This window comes from Chrysemys picta, chromosome 12, assembly GCF_011386835.1.
Source record: "Chrysemys picta bellii isolate R12L10 chromosome 12, ASM1138683v2, whole genome shotgun sequence".
Classification (NCBI taxonomy): Eukaryota; Metazoa; Chordata; order Testudines; family Emydidae; genus Chrysemys; species Chrysemys picta.
The window spans coordinates 36,308,149-36,325,852 of NC_088802.1; the positions used below are offsets into that span (position 1 = coordinate 36,308,149).

Here is a 17,704-nt window from a genome sequence, read left to right on the forward strand (position 1 = left end):
CTTTTTTTTAACGTTTATTTCTCCTCACAGCAGCCCTGGAGGCAGGACAGGGGTTTTAACCCCATGGTACAGAATGTGACTTGCCCTAGGTCTCACAGGGGGTCTGTGGCAGAGCAAGGAACTGAGTCTCTTAATGTCCAGCTTCTCGCTTTAACCACTGGACCATCCTTTCTCAGGCTTTTTCTTACAAGCCTTCATCTCTTACATTTCCCCAATATCTCACTTCAGGAGGCTTACTGAGGCCTCTTGACGCTGTCAAAGCACCAAGGTGTGGGTGAGAGAAAGCTCCAGGTCTATTGTTAGGCAATGCGCAGTATTCATCCTGCATGGCTATCAGATTCCTTCTTTAAGAAAAAGCCATTTTCCATGAGAAAAACACAGCTCGGGCCCCACGGCTTCTAGATGATAGCAAGATTAATATACATCAATAACTTAATATAAAGGGGGATAAAAAGGGAGGAAAGTTTCATATCCAGGCTGTTTAGGGTTCATCAAAAAGCAACAAAATAGTGCTCTGCAGATAAACCTGTCCATCACGCAAGCTGCAAATGGAATTTATTAAGAGTTAACAACCCTGAGTTACACTCAAAACTCTGTATCTAATTCACAAAGGAAAGACGGGGTTTTCTCCCTTAAGTTGGGCTCAGTAATAAATTCCTATGTCCTATAAACTCGCCACATCTAATCAGGCAAGAGTTCCTTCCTTTCCTTGGTTATTTTGTGTAGAGTCCTAGCTCTCTGGGCAATATGGCACAGAGGAACTCAGCAACTTGTCTTGACAGCTAATTCCAGTGTATTGATCTTTCATGGAATAATATCTGTTGGAAACAGACTCCGTGTTTCCGTTAAATTGGGCCTTTTCACCGAATGAGCCGGCTGGAGAAGCTAAGTGAGGCAAAGGGGGTTTCTTCTATAGATTTTGCAGTTCCCCCCAAGAGACGATGTGTATATTTCTTAATATGATTGCATTGGTGGTGTTACATTAATCACATATTGCCTGGAACAATGACACTAAGGACCCAATTCTTTCACCCACTGAAAGCTCTGGTTTAGAATTCTGCACTGTTCCAATTCACTGAATTAAATAGGAACTACGGATGCTCAGCATCTCACGTGAAGCCATAATGTGCTATCAATTTTTAAGCAGAGCACAGCTAAGCCAGAGAAGTAACCTGTTCCAGGCTTACACCTGGATGGGTTGTTGGCAGCAGGGACTGAATTTAAGACCTTTGGATCCTAAAGCATGAGTCTCTACTGCTTGAGCAACTCACCTCTCTTAGTTAAGCCAATAACAGCTTCATCATCAGATAGACTTATGTGCAGTGCTGTAGGGGAGTCAGTGGTCTTGGGACATGGTAGGTGCCAGTGACATAGGGAAAGGTAGGAATGAGATCCTGGAAACCAAATGTAGGCTGGTCGGTAAGAGATTAAAGTCTAGGACCTCCATGGTAGCATTCTCTGAAATGCTTCCAGTTCCACATACAGGGCCAGTTAGACAGGTAGAACTGCAGGGTCCCAATGCATGGATGAGACAATGGTGTTTGGAGGAGGGATTTGGGTTTATTAGGAATTGGTGAACTTTCTGGGAAAGGAGGAACAGGAAGGATGGGCTCTACATAAACCAACATGGAACCAGATTGCTGGCATGTAAAATTAAAAAGATGATAGATGAGTTTTTAAAGTAAAGGTTGGGGGAAAGCCACCAGGTATGGAGAAGCACACAGGTTCCAACAGAAACATCTCTTAGGGGAGGATTTATTAAAGGGGATAATCTATATCCTAGTAAAGAGGAGAGGATGGAAGTTGATAACGTACAGATGGGAACTGAAAAGAAACAGACAAACGAAAGAGTCCTATTCAATTACATCACATGAAGGTAGACAACTCAATACTGGTAAGTGTTATAAGTGCTTTTTTACAAATGCTAGAAGTCCTAAATACTAGGATGGGTGAACTTGAATGCCTGCTATTAAATGAGGATATTGATATAATAGGCATCACAGAACTTGGTGGAACAATGATTATCAGTGGAACACAGTAATACCAGAGTACGAAATATATAGGAATGACAGAATAGGTCATACTGGGGGATGGGAGTGAGGTGGCACTATATGTGAAAGAAAGCATTGAGTCAAATATAGAACAACATGTTAAATGAATCAAACGGTGCCATAGTGTCTCTATGGATAGAAATTCCATGCTTGACTAATAAGAGCATGGCAGTAGGAATATACTACCGGCCATCTGACCAGGATGTGGCGATGATTGTGAAATGCTCAGGGAGATTAGAGAAGCTACAAAACATAATAATGGAGGATTTCAACTATTCCCACTTTGAGTTGGGTATAGATCACTTGAGGACAGGCTGCAGAGATAAAATTTCTAGACCATGTTAATGCCTACTTTGTGGAGCAGATAGTCCTAGAACCCATAAGGGGAGAGGCAATTCTTCATTTAGTCCTAAGGATGTGGTCTAAGAGGTGAATTTAGCTGAAATGCTCAATAATAATAACAACCATACTGTAACTACACATTTAACATCCTCGGGGGAGAGGGGGGAAATACGAAAGAAATCCACCACAGCAACATTTAACTTCAAAAAGGGGAACTACGCAAAAATGAGGGGGTTAATTAACAGAAATTAAAAGGAACAGTCACACGAGTGAAATGCCTGCAAGCTGCATGGAAACTATTTAAAAGCACCATAATAGAGGCTCAAACTAAAAGTATAAACCGCCCACCCACCCACCCACCCCCAAAAAAACCAGCAAGAGGACGAAAAAAATGCCAGCACGGTGAAACAACAAAGTGAAAGAGGCAGTTAGAGGTAAGAATACTTCCTTTAAAAATTGGAAGTCAAATTTTACTGAGGAACTCTGGCAAGTCAAGTGTAAAAATATAATTAGGCAGGCCAAAAAGAATTTGAAGAGCAACTAGCAAAAGACACAAAAACTAACAACAAATTTTTTTTAGTACATCAGAAGCAGGAAGCCTGACAAACAATCAGTGGGGCCACTGGATGTCCGAGGTGCTAAAGGAGCACTCAAGGAAGACAAGGCTCTTGCTGAGAAGCTAAAAGAATTATTTGCATCAGTCTTCACTGCAGAGGATGTGAGGGAGATTCCCACACCTAAGCCATTCTTTTTAGGTGACAAATCTGAGGAACTATTCCAGATTGAGGTGTTAATAGAGGAGATTTAGGAACAACCTGGTAAATTAAACAGTAATAAGTCACCAGGACCAGATGGTATCATCCAAAAGTTCTGAAGAACTCAAAAATGAAATTGCAGAACTACTAACTGTGGTAGGTAACCTATCACTTAAATTAGCCTTTCCACCAGATGACTGGAGGAAATCTAATGTAATGCCGATTATTTTAAAAAGGCTCTGGGGGTATCCTGGTGTGCTTCTGGGGCATCCCTTTAGTGCACTGCCTTAAAATAAGGGCTGTGGCAAAGTTACCATGTAGCCCTAGAGGAGCAATCATTGTGCTCAATACAAGTTTGACATGATTGGATGTGGAGTGAAATGATGAGTAACTCTGAAATCCATTTTATTAATTAACACTCTTGAGGGCAGAGAAGGTCATGTGCAATAAATGGTTACGAGCACACAGAATATCTAAACAAACCTAATAAGGACCATGGAATTTTCAAGCTGGTCCTGCTGAATTCTCCTTCAGCATATGTGCTTTCCTCCATAAGCAAATGCTCCAGTGCCCTCTTCTAACTAAATAAATACCAGTGCACTCACCAGCAACCCTGCAGCAATATGACGTACCGATAATACGGCAGCACTTTTCTTCTGAGCACAGTCAGAGCATTTTACGAACATTAATGAATCCTACCTCACAATAGCTCTGCAGGGAAGGGTATCACTAGACTAAATTTATAGATGGGGAAACTGCCCCACACAGATGTGAAGTGACTCCTTCAAAGCAACAGAGCTGGAAATAGAAACCAGAATGCCTGTCTTCCCATACCCTGCTGTAACCAGACTGCTGTAGACAGACTTTTCCCCATCAGAAAGCTATGTGCAAGTTGGGGGTGGGGATAAACTTTTGGTGAAGGGAAGAGATTTTTAGTTCCCAGCTTCCAAGGGGTTATTACTGACCTAATGTGGGTGTGCATCTTAGACACTCTGACAAACACCTTGACAGTGTCCCTTTCAAGTCAAAACCCTAAGTAAGGGAAATTCACTGATGTATGTTTTTATCAAAGCTCTTCTCTGTTATGGTATGCACAATAGCCTACAGAAGTTAAGAAGTTAATGGGGGAAGCAGGCATTAGATAAAAAGATCAAATACATCAGCTCATAGCCAAAGGGATGAAAACGATATGGCACCTGAGAGTGGCAATAAATGTAAAATGCTTATCTCTCATTTCAGACGTATGATTAACTGTTTCTAAATATACTGTGGATTGAACAATAAAGGGGAAAAATGTGGATGGCTGTAATGCAGTCAAAATGTTTCACAAATTCTGACTGAACAGCCCATAAAAGCAGGACTCTTGGGCTCTTAACCAGTGCGGACACATTTTCTCTTTAAGGCTGAAGAGAAAAATAAAGATGTGGGGGGTTATAAATAATTGTTATGATAGTGAGTTTTCAAAGATAAAAGATAGTGGGGATAAACCAAAGCAATGAAATGGGAAGGAAAATTATTGGGTGGCTCATATTAGAGCATGGGGAATAGAGCAGCATTGAAATTCCATTAGAAGTCCCAGCACTTCTTATTATTACTCATGTTTTTTTACAGCAGTGCCCAAGTACCGACCAAGAATGGGGCCCCATCGTGCTAGGCGTTGCACAAACACAAAGTAGCAGAGGAGGGTCCCTGCCCCCAAAGGGTTTAGAATCATAGAATCGTAGAATATCAGGGTTGGAAGGGACCTCAGGAGGTCATCTAGTCCAACCCCCTGCTTAAAGCAGGACCAATCCCCAACTAAATCATCCCAGCCAGGGCTTTGTCAGGCCTGACCTTAAAAACCTCTAAGGAAGGAGATTCCACCACCTCCCTAGGTAACCCATTCCAGTGCTTCACCACCCTCCTAGTGAAAATGTTTTTCCTAATATCCAACCTAAACCTCCCCCACTGCAACTTAAGACCATTACTCCTTGTTCTGTCATCTGGTACCACTGAGAACAGTCTAGATCCATCCTCTTTGGAACCCCCTTTCAGGTAGTTGAAAGCAGCACTCAAATCCCCCCTCATTCTTCTCTTCTGCAGACTAAATAATCCCAGTTCCCTCAGCCTCTCCTCATAAGTCATGTGCTCCAGCCCCCTAATCATTTTTGTTGCCCTCCGCTGGACTCTTTCCAATTTTTCCACATCCTTCTTGTAGTGTGGGGCTCAAAACTGGACACAGTACTCCAGATGAGGCCTCACCAATGCCAAATAGAGGGGAATGATCACGTCCCTCGATCTGCTGGCAATACTTTTACTTATACAGCCCATAATGCCGTTAGCCTTCTTGGCAACAAGGGCACACTGTTGACTCATATCCAGCTTCTCGTCCACTGTAACGCCTAGGTCATTTTCTGCAGAACTGCCGCCTAGCCACTCAGTCCCTAGTCTGTAGCAGTGCATGGGATTCTTTTGTCCTAAGTGCAGGACTCTGCCCTTGTCCTTGTTGAACCTCATCAGATTTCTTTTGGCCCAATCCTCTAATTTGTCTAGGTCCCTCTGTATCCTATCCCTACCCTCCAGCGTATCTACCACTCCTCCCAATTTAGTAGCATCTAATCTAAATAGCTCAAACAGAGACATGGTGGGGGAAGAGGTAGAACATGCAAGCAGAGTGAATAGTGTGATGGCTACAATGGCATGTTAGTGACACAGTTTTGTGGCGGTGGGAGTTTACTTAAGAGGGGATCAATCAGGTACATGGAAAGAAAAAAGGAGGGGAAGGAGGATTGAAGGGGATGGCAGGGTAGCAGAGTATAAAATGGGCAGGTGTGGAGTGAAACTGAGGTGAAGCGACTGGGGGTGAGGAGGGATGGAGCAAAGAGTCAAGCAGCACAGGGCAAAGAAAGTCTAGTTACATCTATAGAAAGTTCTCTGAATATCCAGAGGTCCCTGCTTTGGCTGCTTCTGTCTCTAGTGGCTGGGGCCTCTGGCTGGCTTCTCTGTAGGCACATGTTTTTATTTTCCTTTCTTTCCCATTCTGAATCTGTGCTTTATAGAGCACAGAGTTAAGGTTGCGGAGATTCCAACCTCACCTGTTCATAGAGCCTTTGATCTCCAGATCATGTTTGCAAATGTTATTTCACAGCGTGGATCTCTCCAGCATCTCTCTGGGCCGATGAGTCTTGTCAAATGGAAAGCAGCTTGTTTGAAATATTTTTAAATCAACATTTTCAGTTTGTTGCAGCCAAATACTTTGACATTTGCATTTATATTGATAATGACAACACTTTGCACTTCTGTTGCACCTTTCATCTTGGGACATCAAAGGGCTTTGCAAACATTTGATTTCGCTTTTCGACACTCCTCTAAAAATATTTTGCAGGCAGAGAGAAAAAGATACTGAGAGCTTGATCTTCCACTGCCTCCCACTTTGCAAAGTCTAACACCAGTGCAAAGCATAATATGCTACAGAGCTGGAATTCTCCACTCAGCGGCATGGCAGTACATGGTGCTCATATTGTACAGGGATCACTGACTTGGTGAGGCAGCAGAGAACAGAATCAGGGATTAAAAGGGCCATCAAGCAATGTGATGGCCTTTTGCACGCTTTGAATTAGGTGGTGGGAAAAGCAGTGCTGGAGTTTATCCCAGTTCAGTCACCGATCTGGGAGCACAAGCTTTCTGGAGGCTCTGGGCCTGATTTTCGGACCTATTTATGCCACTCTGGCAGTGGAGAGTGGCCAAAAAGTGGGTGTAACTTACTCCTACTCTAAGGCAACTTTACACTGCTAGCATAGTGTAATGAGGCCGTGGTGCCAATGAGAATTCGGGCAACTGACTCCAGCCGTGTGCTCAGCTGCCAGGATTTTCAGAAGGCAGCTATTGCTGTGCCCATCTGTTATAAAATGCCAACGTGTCCCTATGCTGCTCTGGGCTCCAGACTATTAGCAGCAAGGCATGTGGGATGACCCACTGGCTAGTAGGAAGAACCCACCCAGACCCTGGTGTGACATCTTGCTCAGGTCACCCACTGGGTTACTGCTCTGCCTCAACAAGAATGAGCTTTGCTGCTGCTAAGCTCTGGGTCAGCGCCCTGACGCACCAGCTTATCTGCCTTGCCAGCAAGCTCTTCAGGATTCAGCCAGTCCAAACCTTGCCTTGTGGTGAATCCCAATTCCCGAGCTCCCCAGAAACGTCCTTCTGCAGCATTCAGTCCCTCTCACTGGACACTCACAGAAGTTAAGTTCGCTGCCTCTAAAAAAGCAGAGCACACATCAGCCAGGAAGGTTAGCTGAAGACTGACATTTCACTTCAGTATCTGTGTAAGTGGGTTTCTCACCTATAGTCAGCTCCCAGAGATGTTAACTACCTTGGTTGAAGGACCCACCTTTCTTCAATGTCAAGAGCTCTGGCCTCTATTGTCCCTCAGATGATGGATGCCAAAATGACTTTGTTTCTGCTTATATTTCCCAATGTCCATTTGATTAATTTCCAGAGCCAGGAAAGCTTCCCAGCAGTACAGCCTCCTTCCCCCGTCATGACTGTTAAGTGATCCCCACTTCCTAGTTTGATGCCTTTGTTTATCTTTTATGTAAATGAACTTACATTGTTTCTGTCCTCGGCTTGCTCAATTTACACTGGAGACAGGCAGGCAAAACGCACAGCTGGGCAAACACATTTTAAGAGCAGATTTCCAGCACACATCTATAATTCCTTATACTCCCCCTGTACATACATCACACAATAATAGTAATGACCAATGTGTTATCAGTTTGCATGTGATGCCTTACTTGAGACCTTTTAGATACAGATTATGACCATAGTGAGTTGGGGTAATGAGTGTGTCAGCCTGATGTGAGTTATGATATAGTGTGCCTGCCCTCTGCCAGCTGGCATTGAGGGGCTCCCTGGCTCACACCAGAAAACATACATGATGCCAGAAATCACAACATTACTTGGATGGGTAGGGGCAATTCATCACATACTCCTACTATACCCACTCCTGCTAGCGACAGAAGAACTATTGCAGGAAGAAAGCTATGGAGTTGCTGCCCCATACTTTGACCCAAAGTTGATGCATTTCAAATAAAAATACAAACAGCCGTCCATTGCCAGAAATGTCTAGAACTAGTAAACAGCACAGAAACCTAGGCATACATATGTGATTTGCAAATGGACTCTGGGACAGGAGATGAAACAGCTCTGGAAAACAGTGTCCTCTTGTTACAGCCTTGCTGAGACCCAGTTAGTGTATCCAGTAGTCCTAGGCATCAGCTGAGAACTGACAAACTCACTGCTGGAAGCCAGGCCAATTCACGTGTGTATTAGTATAGATCAAAGTGATTGTTAACTGTATAAGAATGTATTTGGCGTTTAAACTTCATGAAAAGTAATAGGATGCTGTATGCATTGTTTTCACTTTTCTGTCTCCCCAGCAAACATTTGCATTGTATAGACCCCTGTAACTAAGTAACTCTTCAAACGAGAAAGAAGCCTTGTGTAATGCAAATGAAGAACTTTAACAGGAAAGTGCTAATTCTTGTGTATTAGGAAGGCAAATGGTTGTTGCGTATGATGATCAGAGATCAGAAAGTCTAAATGCGCTCCTCTCTCTCTCTGCCCTCAAAGAAAAAGCCCATGTGGGTAGTTACCCTATCAGCTTGTTTACTGTGCGAAGAAGCTGTAAGTATGGACACAAGTAAAAATTCTTCATCTCTGGACTGTTTGGATTCTACAATCAGAAAAACTGAATGAGAATAACTGAATCAGAAGGGCAGAATAACTGAATGAGAAGACAGAGATCCCCAGAGTTATTTTGGGTAATCCTGAGAGACTTTTGGGAAACTGGCAGATTACTACATCTCTCTTACCTTTTGAAATTATAGACTGACTCACCTGTACATATGCTTTTATCTGTTTTAATTTCTCAGCAACTCTTATTCCTTTTTCTTAGCTAATAAACCTTTAGTTAGTTTACTACAGAATTGGCTACCAGCATTGTCTTTGGTGTGAGATCTAGGATGGGAATCGACCTGGGTGAGTGACAGCTCTGTTAGGACTGGGTGTAACCTGGAATATTTGTGATATTTGATGTAAACGACCATTTATCTCATAGTCCAACTTGCCTGGGTGGCAAGATAGATTGGAATGTTTAAGGGGACTGTCTGTGACTCCATGGTAAGACAAGTTATAGTGTTCAGGAGTGCACATTTGGTACTGGCTTGGTGAGATCTAATTATAGAAAATACCATCAGTTTGGGATGTCTGCCCTGCTTTTGACAGTCTGCCTTGAGGTAGGCACTCATGGCCGTGAGCCACTCCAGACAGCGTGACAATTTATGGCACTCGCAGTTGCCTCCATAGCTTTCAAGAGCAGGTCAGCATTCCAGAAAGTGACAGGCAGGCAGGCCCTTCTGAATAAGGGTGCAGTGGGGGCATAAAGCTGATCTGACTATGAATATAATGCTCATTGGATAAGCCTATCACATGCCTCTTTAATTTTTATATCAGACAAATCCCAAATCACTTAGATAGGAAAAAAGATAACACCACAAATAAAAATGGGATTTCCATTTTCATGTCCTAGCCAATAGTCTCACTTAAGGACATTTAAGTGGTAGTGGTTATGGTGGTGGTGGGGTGTGTGTGTGTGTGTGCGCGCGCAAGTCTTTGGTAGGAGGAGTTTATTTAAGATGAGTTTGGCCTGGTACTGAAAAGCAAAACTGCCTGTGTTCTAAGAGGAACATAGGGATTGGCTGGATTGGACCAGGGCATCCATATAGGCCAATAGCCTGCCTCCAATAGTGACTTGTACCAGCTGCTTCAGGCGAAGGTTTGAAACCACTGTAGTAATAAGTTATGGGATAATCTGCCCCCAGGGGAAGTTTCTTCCTAGCACCCATTAGTTAGACGTTGCCTTGTCCCTTGAAGATGAGGAGAGTGACGTGAATAATAGCATGACCAATCCTGGAGAAGATACCAGATCATGAAACAAAATGCAGCACTGATAGCCAAAGATTCCCTGGAGATTCTCCAAGGCGTATTTGTCATAGCTTTCATTGATTCAGTGGTTTTTGGACATGCAATTTCACTTGAGCTTTGAGACACTAGATGAGCAGAGGAGACCTGACTGCACTGTTCCAGGTCACCAAGAGGCTCTTCACAGAGAGAGAATAATTCTAGCTCTATTATTCATTGCTTCCAGGGCACTAGAATCCTTTTTGTGAGGGACAGAATGATCCTTCTTAAGGAAGGGGGCTGAGAGGAATGGGGAGCAGGCCAGTCAGTGAGGAAGTGACCCAGATGGAGATTTCTGAAACTCACCAGTTTCACCTGCACCCTCCCTTCCTCGCAACTTTCTCTGTCTCCGCACCTTGTTGTCTCCTGGAGGAGCAGCTGCCTGCAAGCCTGCAATTCACCCCCTCGCTCTAATCCTCTTTCCAGGGAAACCACAAATCCTTCCCCCTCTGCTTGGGATCTTTGTGGAGCAATGGGTGTCTAACGCACCCGAACATTCAAAGAGGCCCTCTGGTGTAGCTGCTACATCTTCCCAGCCTTAGTCCACTGAGAGTCTTGTTATGGGGGAGAAGGGAAGCCAGGGGCTACTTCCCGTTCCACCACACCTGGCCCAGTGGGATAGGAAATGGTCCTGCTTTTATGGCAGCTGCCAGCTGAGAAGCAGGTCCATTGAAGTCAATGGGTCTCTTTCCCTTGACCTCAGTAGACTTTGTATCAGGCTCTAAATGAGCCCAGGGGCCTGAGATGCCCCCCCCCCCAACCTTTTCATGATAGAGGAATTGCCTAGCTTGTTTGTAGACAGGACGCAAGGGAAGGAAAGATATGACCTTCCCCAAAGCCAAAGAAAAAGAGAAGAGGAGTCCCTCCCTCTTCCCTGGAAAGGTCATTGTAGCATCACTTAGTAGTGGTAGAGCTTAGCATCCAAGCATCTCCAGTCACTTTGCATTGTACAAATGGGGAAACTGAGATGCAGAAATGTAAAATTACTTGCCCAAGGCTGCACAGTGATGGATGCAGGAAGACAAACTCTTCATGCGAAATGCTTCTGAAGGCTGAAGATTTCTTAAGATTTCTTAAGTTTTGTTGAGCAGAGACTGTCTTTTTGTTCTGTGTTTGTACAGTGCCTAGCACAATGGGGTCCTAGTCCATCACTGGGCCTTGTAGATAATACCACAATAGAAATAATAAATAACATGAAGAGTAGAAGAATAAGTTTATGGGCATCTTGTCTACGGTACGTCAGAACCAGGCCAGACTGACCTGCTTTCTACTCACCTACCTAAATAGATACATACGCTGGGAACATGCTACTTCCATTCATACCAATGTGATGCTATTGATTTCAGTGCGGAGGCACCACTTTAAGGAAAGTCTGAATGGGCCCTAATGAGCAATCAAGGAAATGAAATGATACATGATAGTCCGTAATGGCTGGAAGAGTGGGAGGCCATTAGGGTATGCTGTGCCAGTTATTATGTGGAGACATGGTGATAGATTGGACCGATATGTAAAATAAAGTAAACCAGAAATTCAGATTTATGACAGGAATCCCAGCTTGACATGCCAGTCTTTACTCCTGTGGGTCCTTTGATTTTTCCCCCCAGCACTGTGAATTAGGGATGAAATATGAGTCGTAATTTTTTGCTTGAATTTCCCTATCCTTCTATGATTTTAATTCGGGTCCTTAATGTGATCTTAATGTATTGTTTGATGGTTTAATACATGGCACAGTTACTGGGCAATGATTAACAGTGGTTTGCTATGACAATGCAGGAGGTGTCTTTAATCTTTGCAGACTTGGCTTTCAGATGGGAGGTGAGCTGGTAACAGATCCCTTAGTATAGGGATTGGAATCCCACAATTCACCTGGGGCGTGGTCTCAGAGCCCGCCATAGAAATTACAGAGGCAGTCAGGGATTGACAATGAAAACATGCCCTACCATTTGATACCATTGATGCCAGACGTTAGATTCACTGCAATTACCCACTCGCCCCCAGAACTGCTCTGACACAAGCCCCTGAAACATTCCTCTTCTGCGCTACAGGAGTATTAGATTTCTGAGAGTTAACAAGAGGTGAAGCCTATAACTGAAAAATTTGTAGTCCTCATTAAAGCCATTGGCTGAGTTTGGGTTCAGGCTGGAAACAAGCGGATTATGGTTCTGTGGGGCCCTGGGCCAGAGCAAGTGGGGGTCCCTCCCCACCCCTTCTGCCTGAAGTCCCCCTCCTCAGCACTCCTGTCGGGTAAATGGGGTCAGGGAGTGCTGGGCGGAGCGGGGCAAGCCCCTGCCCCCCAACCTAGCTCTCTGGCAGGAGTGCCAGGCAGAGCGGGGCATGGCACGTATTCATCCTCACGACACCCCTATGCCGTTGGGGAGTGCTATCATCTCCGTTGTACAGATGGGGAACTGAGGCACAGAGACTAAGTGACTTGCACAGGAAGTTTGTCTCAGAGCAGGGATTTGAATCTGGATCTCCCAGCCTAGCACTGTAACCACTGCACCATCCTTCCTCCCTGTAATGACTGGAAGAGCAGATGGCTATTGGGCGCTACTGTGACAACTGTTAGATGGAGAGACAGTGATAGATTGGACAGATACGTCCAAATAAAGTAAACCAGAAATTCAGGACTACTACCCTGCGCGTCGGTGGCAGACATGTGGACAGAACAAGGATCTAAACCCTCGATAAGCCTCCTGCTAGCACTGCTTTTTAAGGTGTATTTATTTTTCAATTGTAGTAAATATTTCAGGTGACAGTCGCCCAGATTCAATATTTGGAAAATATTGGAACCCAGTTTCCATAGAGAAGAACGCAGCTCATAGACACTGCACTGAACTTTTATGTTAGATTGGCTGTATGTGCCCCATTGGAGAAACTGGCATGCAAACTTCTCTCTCTGGGCAGATTTCTTTGCCTGCTTGGAGCCCTCTGAAGGCAACGCGAGTCTGCCCCAGGGGAGCAGTTTGCAGACACGAGTCACTAGAACTCTGATAAAAAATGACCCCTGTTTACTGGTGACTAGAAAATGCCATTTATTAGTTGTTGTTATCTGTGCCCAATAGCACCCAGAATATATGAGGTGCTGTACAAACATAACAGGGAGACGGCGATAGTTATAAACATCTCCTCCGCTTTCTCTTTTACAAATCTCTTTGACCGGAATCCAGGCCTCATTTTAATGGTCCATTTGTCTAACTGGAAAGTGAGGGAGTTTGTTTTCAGTCCAGACTTTCGAGACCAACAATCCATAAAACTCCACACAGCTGACCTAATGTTTACCCGCTGATGCCAAGGCGGCTGGCCCAGCGTGGGGTGGCGGCAGCTTCTGTGCTGTCCTACAGAATACTCCGCTGTGCACTAGATATGGTCAAACCCAGCACAGCTTCGAGTCAGTGCTAGTGCAGCGTTTGGAGCTGTTGCCATATGCTTTAGGATTTAATTTAAGAGCTGGGCTCTGGTCCCCCAGGGACCCTGGGCTGGGAAGATGGGGAGAAGAGGAGAAAGCAGAGGCTTAGGTGGGTTTGTTTCTTTCACTGCATGCCATGACAGCAGACTTGTGGAACACCAGGCAGCATGGTACAATGGTTAGGGCATTGGACCGGGAACCAGGAGACACGAGGCATGATTCTCTGCTTAATTGTGAATTTGTAGAGTTTTCAAGCCAGAAGAACCCATTATGATTATCTTATCTGGTCTCCTGTATAAAACAGGCCATAGAATTTCCCGCGGACATAAATCCGGAGTAACTCCACAAAAGTCACCGGCATTATATCAGCTTAGAACCAGTCCCTAGACGTTGGCTGTGCCCTGGGCTCACTGTGCGACACTGGGGAAATCACTTAGCCTCTCTGTGCCTCTGTTTCCCCATCTGTGAAATGGGGGTAATAATTCATACCCAGCTTTGTGAAACACCTTGATCTCTATGGATGAAAAGTGCTACATAAATGCTAAGATTTAATTAGTATTGATTGCTGCTATTATTATTTCCAGCATCCCAGCATAACATCCCTGCCTCTACTGCTGGAAGAAAGTGTCAACATGATGATTTACTCCATTTACCTTTCCTTTCTGTACGTCCAGACAGGCGAGAGGGTCTGAAACTTTTTTTCTCTTGGGACACGGGGTGACGTGGAGAAGGTGAGAACCGTGGGTTTATTATATAAGAAATGAGGAAAGATGGTTCAGTGGTTAGAGCACTCGCCTGTGCTGTGGGAGACCCAAGTTCAATTCCTGCTCTGTCACAGACATCCTGTGTGACCTTAGGCAAGTCACTTCAGCCCAGAACCTCAAAGGTATTTAGGCACCAAATTCCAATTGAAATCGATGCCAGTGTGAGTTCAGTGTTTGTAATCAACGGGAGTTTGATATCTAAATACCATTGAGGATCCGTGCCTCAGTTTCCCCATCTGTTAAATGGGGGTAATAGCACTGCCCTACCGCATAAGAATGGCCATATGGTCAGATCAATGGTCCATCTAGCCCAGTATCCTGTCTTCCAACAGTGGCCAATGCCAGGTGCTCCAGAGGGAATAAACAGAGCAGGTGTAATCATCAAGTGATCCATCCTCTGTTGTCCATTCCCAGCATCTGGCAGGCAGTGGCTAGGGACGTTCAGATCATGGGGTTGCGTCTCTGACCATCTTGGCGAATAGCCATTGATGGACCTCACAGGACTGTTGTGAGGAAAAATATGTTAAAGCTTGTGAGGCACTCGCATACTGTGGCAATGGAGGGCCAGATAAGCACCTAATAAGACAGGAATTGTGTCAGCACAAAAACAGAAGCTCCAGAATGAAGGGTGAGGATGAGTCAATGCTGGCAGTTGCAGGAGGGAGCAGCAAAACCAGAAAGCCCGAGATGCCAAGGACTTGACCGAGAACATTGATTTCCCAAGAGCATGGCTGGCAAAGGGGAGGGGAGCGGAAAGCTGGCTTTGATTGTTTTCCGCCTGTGGTTAAACAGACGAGAGATGGCAGCCTTTACTATTAATCTCCTGCCCTTTGTGAATCTTTAGATGAAGCCTTTGAGTAAATGAAGAAGGATCAGGAAAGGTCTTCATCACTCTTTCTTTCATTGTGATGGGCTCCCGGATCCTGGAGTAAATGAAAACCATCCCAAACCACAGTCAGCTCCGCTTTGGAACCAGAGCGTAAGGCAGCACAACATAAATTATCAACCCGTTTTGCCATGAACCTGTCTTCTTATCTTACTCATGCAAAGCTGGCTGGATCACAGCCTTGGTTGCATTAATCTTATCCTAAATATCTTAAACATGTTCTCTCTCTTTTATATATATATATATATAATTTCAAACCACCTCATCTTATTTGGGATAATATGGTAATAACTTTTTTTTTGATGCATAGAGCTTTGAAGTTTTTAAATACAAACTCCAGTGCTGTTAGCAAGGGAGAAAACACACACTATCCTGAGAGAAAATTTAGGGAGAGGAAACACTGATAACACAATGCCTGGCTTAGCATCTGATTACTATTATTTCTATTGCCGTAGCACCTGAAAGGTGTAGGTCCAGATCCTCAAACATATTTATGCTTCTAACTTCCATTAATTTCAGTGGAAGTTGAGAGTCTAAATACATTTTGAGGATCTGGGCCCCAGTCCTGGACCAGAACCCCAAAAGTGCTAGGTGCTGTACAAACACAGACCAAAAAGACTGTCCCTGTCCCAAATAGATTACAACTGAAATATAAGATGAGAGACAACATCAGGATACAGACATAGATGGGGGAGGGCAAGGAAGTAATGAAATTGATACCATGGTGATGGATGCTTGCTAGATAGATTAGATTCAGTAGAAGAATTTGAAATAAGTCAAATCTCATTTGTCAATGGTATTTTAGAAATCGTTCTGCTAGAGCTTTGGAGAGGGTGACTGTGCTGTAGCGCTACAATTCCTAACTTCTGATTTATATTCATTGCTATCAACTTCCCCTTTCTTCTATTTGTTATATATTATTTTTATAGCTGCCTTCACTTCCCCTATAACCCAGGGTCAGTTTTTTGACCAGTACAGTCTTCTTTCTTGATTGTGGGATTATGGCTTTTGGGACATCTGGTAAGGTGTTCTTAAATGATTCCTAATTACCACTCACATGTTTTGGATTATATTCTTTCTCCCAGCTGATTAGGCACAATATTGTTTTCAGCGTTGTGAAATTGGCCCTATTAAAGCACCAAGTGTATATATTAATGGTCTGAACTATATTCTGCTTCCACATTATAAATGTGATCAAGTGGTGATCACTTGTACCTGAGCGATCATAAATTTTTAGTTCTGTGATCTGTTCCTCTTTATCTGTTAAGACAAAGTCTAGTAAAAAATTCGCCCATCTTAGGCTCAGTCCCACTCATAATCTCTGGCTCCTTCCTTCAGCAGAGCATTCTTTCCTGAGCTATGCACAGTCTCTGTTTCTGAAACCCTTCCTGGTTCCGTAAGCAGGAGTCTCCAGCTCTCCTGTCTGGAGCTGAGCTTGTGTATTAGTCCCTCACTCGCTCCTTAACCAGGAGTCTCTCCAGCTCCCCCCTCTGGAGCTGGGTTCTGCTAATCAGATTCTCTGGTCCTTAAGCAGAAGCCCTCAGCTCTCCTCCCTTAACCTGCTGTAGGGCCTTTGCCAGCTTCTCCCTCAGCTGAGCCTTTTCCCTTAATTAGGGTCCTCAGCAGGCCAGCCTTTCCCTGCTGTTGTTTCCTGGTGTCTGCCCTGCTACAAGAGACACAGTCTTTAAGATGGTCCCCTACTCCCAGTTCTTCCCCCGTTGGTTGGGGAAGTGGGGTGATTTGCCCCGCCCTCTTCACAAGGCTCCTTGGCCAGTATTTAAAGATACAGGGACAGGATTTCCTCCCAAGTACCATTCGTTCCTGGGATTTCTTCCTCTCTATCCATGGATGTCCTTATCTCTTTAGGGTCTTTCGAACCTGTCAAGGCTGCTTCCCCACTCTGAACTTTAGGGTACAAATGTGGGGGCCTGCATGAAAACTGCTAAGCTTAACTACCAGCTTAGATCTGGTCCGCTGCCACCATTCCCAAGTGGATTCCCTTCCCTGGGAAGCCTTGAGAAACTTTTCACCAATTCCCTGGTGAATACAGATCCAAACCCCTTGGATCTTAAAACAAGGAGAAATCAATCAGGTTCTTAAAAAGAAGGCTTTTAATTAAAGAAAAAAGAAAAGTCATCTCTGTAAAATCAGTATGGAAAATAACTTTACAGGGTAATCAAACGTAAAGAGCTCAGAGGACCCCCCTCTAGCCTCAGGTTCAAAGTACAGCAAACAGAGATAAACACTCTAGTAAAAGGTACATTTACAAGTTGAGAAAACAAAGTAAAAACTAACACGCCTTGCCTGGCTGTTTACTTACAAGTTTGAAATATGAGAGACTTGTTGAGAAAGATGTGGAGAACCTGGATTGATGTCTGGTCCCTCTCAGTCCCAAGAGCGAATGACTTCCCAAACAAAGAGCACAAACAAAAGCCTCCCCCCCCCAAGATTTGAAAGTATCTTGTCCCCTTATTGGGCCTTTGGGTCAGGTGTCAGCC

General features: G+C 44.3%; 1 long non-coding RNA gene across 2 annotated transcripts in view; it reads left to right on the forward strand.

Annotated features, from left to right (window-relative positions):
- The window catches only part of LOC135974663 (uncharacterized), a 94,729-nt gene that overhangs the window by 8,740 nt on the left and 68,285 nt on the right, over positions 1-17,704 (forward strand). Inside the window, exon 4 of one of the 2 annotated variants that reach the window (XR_010591789.1) lies at positions 8,566-9,471. The exons of the other annotated variant lie outside the window; for it this stretch is intronic. This is a non-coding gene — a long non-coding RNA (uncharacterized LOC135974663). Of the gene's footprint in view, positions 1-8,565; positions 9,472-17,704 lie in introns of those variants that run through there. 2 annotated transcript variants of the gene reach the window in all.